A 3,890-nucleotide genomic window follows, 5' to 3' on the forward strand; every position below is an offset into this window, starting at 1 on the left:
CGGGGAGTGCCTGGAGCCATGCCACAGCCCCTGCAGAGCTCCTCAGGGGGCCTTGGAATTGGGACTGAGAGGTGGGGGTGAGCACCTCCCAGGAGGCACAGAGCAGGAAAGGGGCCAGAGGGGCTGGAGGACCCACGTGCTTACCTAGTCCCAGAGAGGGCTAGAAGCCAGCTAGGGGCGCCCAGCATCCCTGTGGGGTAGTCGAAGGCGTCTGAGCAGGGTGGAGGACCTGCAGTCTTCCCACAGAGGTCTAGACTGGGCGGAGGGGAGGCGGAAGGGGGGAAAGGCGGGGAGGGAGGGCTGACGTCACAGCAGCAAGCAGGCACAGTGACTCTTCCTGTCACCAGGTGACTAAAGTTCACGTGGCCCTTGGAGGGCCCCGGGACAGGAATAGGAGGGTGCTGGGAGCCCAGGAAAGGGGTCTGCACTCCCAGACTCAAGGGAACCATCTGCCCCTCCACTCCAGTGTCCCCAGCTAGAACCCCCCCTGCCTCACCCTGTGTCTGTTCAGAGCGTCTGATCTCAGCCGGACCCAGTGTCCCTGAGACGGTTCCTGAGACCCCAGACCAGAACCCAGACCTAAGCCACCTTCCATACCCGGCTCTCAATGCCAAAACCATGTCCCTGGAACTCAGCCTGGGGCCCCCTCCCTGTGCCCAGCCTGGTGCGACTGTCCATTCAGGAACATCGACACCCCCGGGGCACAAGGAACCACCTGAGGGCAGAGCCCCGAGAGGGCCAGAGCGGGCCTGGGGTCACTCAGCACAGCCTTGTCACAAGCCTGGCCACCCTGGGCCTGCCCTAGTTGCTACATGTCCCCAGTCTGCCACCAGATGTCCCAGCCAGCAGCAGCCCTGGGGCAGGTCTGGGGGACCTTGCTCCATGCGCCCCCTTGGTCTCGACTGTCAAAGACAAGGGTCAGCAACCCCCTGAGTCACGATCCTTCCCTTGCCCCCTGACCAGCTGTGCCTGGGCTGCCCCCTCCACCTGAGGTCCACGCATGCTGTAAGGACTACTCTGCCACCATCATTCACAGCTGCCCCCTGTGACAGGGGAACACAAGTGCTGTCTCCCCGGGCCACATGGTTGTCCTCCAGCAGGCTCCAGACAGAAGCCACCACACACACCGTGAAATCCCCATCTGCCCTAGGATGGGGCGCGATGACAGAGCTCATGTCCTGGGTGTCCCCTAACTCCACAGATCAGGGTGACTGGGAAAAGAGAAAAGGCAGGAACAGGGACAGAGGCCCCAGGACTTGTCCCCAGGGGCTGGACGGGAGCCAGGGACATCAGGACATTCAGCCCTACCTGAGTAGCTGCATTCCAGGGAGAGCCGCAGGGCTCTGTCCCCTGCCCCAGCCTGGTCAGCACGTCCCTCCTTGCCTGTGATGGCGAGAGCTGGTGGGACTCAGGCGGGCAAGGAGAACGCCCGGGTGGGCAGAGGCTAGCCCAGGCCCAACAGGTGGGCTCATCAAGAAAACCCTGGACCAGGGAAAGTGGAAAGACGAGGGGGACCAGCAGTTGGCGTAATGGCTATGTTGCTGGACTCCCATGTAGTCGACCATGGTTCGCATCCCAGACCCGGTGGCTTAAAACTCACTCCGGGCGCATGTGCGTGCGTGCTCAAGATCCGGGGAGGAGAATGGAGGAGAAGGGATTGCAACGTGACCATCCCCCCTGGGGGGTGATTTCTCACTTTCTGTCTCTCTGTCTCTCTCTGTCTGTCTGGCAAGCGCACGTGCCCTATAGCGAAATCCTCTCAAAAAAAAAAACAAAAAAGTAGAAAGATGACAACTGGAGACCAGCAGTTAATGTAATGGCTATGTCGCTGGACTCCCATGTAGTCGACCGCGGTTCGAGTCCCGGACTGGGTGGCTTAAACTCACGCCAAGCGCGTGTGCGCGCGTGCCCAAGATCCCGAGAGGAGAATGGAGGAGAAGGGATTGCAGCATGGCCATCCCCCTTGGGGGGTGATTTCTTGCTTTCTGTCTTTCTGGCGAGCGCATGCAACCTATAGCAAAAACCTCTCAAAAAAAAAACCTCAAAAAAAAAAAAAAAAAAAAAAAAAGAAGAAAGAAAGAAAGAAGATGACAACTGGGACCAGCAGGTGCCAGGGTGGTTAAGGTGCTGGACTCGCACATGGCTGAACTGCTGAGCACAGTTCGAGTCCTGGACCTAGCAGTTTGCTTTTTCATTTTCTCTTTTTGTCTCTCTCTGGTGAACGCACATGCCCTATAGCAAATTTAATAATAGTAATTACAATTAAATTGATGATTCTTTTTTTTTTTAATATTTCTTTATTTAATTTCATTTAGCATCATTACTTTTCACTTTGGCCAGAGAGAGACAGAGCTGCCAGGTCCATGGTTCAAGTCCTGTGCCTTAACCACCACGCCACCTCCCAGCCCCTAGGTTAATAATTCTTTAAAAAATAAAAATTAGGGACTAGCAGATGGTGTCATGGTTATGTCACTGGACTCCCACAAGGCCGGCCGTGGTTCAAATCCCAAACCCAGTGGTTTGAAACAGGCCGGGTGTGCGTGCCTACGTGCCCCAGATCTGAAGAAGAGAATGGAGAAGAAGGGATTACAGCAGGGCCATCCCTCCTGGGGGGTGATTTCTTAATTTCTCTTTCTCTATCTCTCTGGTGGGTGCACACACAACCTATAGCAAAAATCTCTCTAAAATAAAAGAAAGAAAAAGAAAGATAACAACGACCACCACGGGCAGATAAAGTCTGGCAGCAGCTACAAGTTTGAGGGAGAGACAGGAGGAGGGCATCCCATCAAAGGCCATGTCAACATTAGTATGAGGTACAGAAGGAAGGAGGCTCTTTCTCACCTGCTGTTTGTTACATGGTGCGCAGGTCTGCCCTCCAGCCCCTACACGCAGAGTAACCCGGGGAACCACTCCCCAGGCTCAGGGAAGCCTGCAGGGCCTGGAGAGTGGTGAGTGAGCTCCCTGTGTCCAGGGCGTACAAGCCACTCACCCAGGGAGGCTGACTCTCACGCCGGCACCACCCTCGCCAGCACAAAGGTGCACCCAGGCTGAGTCTGGTCTGAGCAGAGCACATTCCTGGGACACGGTGCGAGGGGAGTGGGAGGAAGAGGTGATGAGAGCAGCCAGCCTGGAGTCCCTCTGCTAATCCTCCAGCCCAGCTCGCTGGCTGTGTCACCGTCACCCCAGAGGACAGCGGTGACAGGCACAGCCCCAACTCCACCGACAGACAGGAAACCGAGGCTTAGACAGAAGCGCCGAGGAGGCACATGCTCCTGCAGGTGGGCCCGGGACCCACCCACCAGCCCTGGGTGTAGGACACAGCTCTGCGGGCTCCCAGCCCTGCCTACACCGTAGCACCCCTGCGAGCTGCCACGTGCCTCCCCAGGTTCCCACCCAAGACTTGATAGCCACACCTGCCGGAAACCTATTGAAAGAGTGGTATGTGCCTGGAATGACCATGAGGTGGCGGGCACCCACCGGAGTTGGGCAACGACCTCTTGCGCAACCGGCCCTGCCCCAGCCCCACGTGAGGCTGCCCAACCCGCCCAGCCTCAGTTTCTCCATGCTGGGCCCTCCTCACTTTCTTTTCCTTTCTTTCTTTCTTTCTTTTTTTTTTTTTTGGTTATAGGGTGCATGCACTCGCCAGAGAGAGACAGCCAGATTGAGAGCCAGAGAGAGGGAAAGTGAGAAATCATGGGACCAGCAGTTAGCGTAGTGGCTATGTCGATGAACTCCCATGTAGCCGACAGTGGTTCGCGTCCCAGACCCGGTGGCTTAAACTCACGCCGGGCGCGTGTGTGTGCGTGCCCAAGATCCCGAGAGGAGAATGGAGGAGAAGAGATTGCGGCGTGGCCATCCCCTCTGGGGGGTGATTCCTCGCTTTCTGTCTC

The 3,890-nt window shown here is 57.1% G+C and overlaps 1 protein-coding gene across 1 annotated transcript in view; it reads right to left on the minus strand.

Annotated features, from left to right (window-relative positions):
• GGT1 (gamma-glutamyltransferase 1) overlaps positions 1–3,890 on the minus strand; it is a 30,470-nt gene that overhangs the window by 25,586 nt on the left and 994 nt on the right.

This window comes from Tupaia chinensis, unplaced genomic scaffold (assembly GCF_000334495.1).
Source record: "Tupaia chinensis unplaced genomic scaffold, TupChi_1.0 Scaffold000531_1, whole genome shotgun sequence".
Classification (NCBI taxonomy): domain Eukaryota; kingdom Metazoa; phylum Chordata; class Mammalia; order Scandentia; family Tupaiidae; genus Tupaia; species Tupaia belangeri.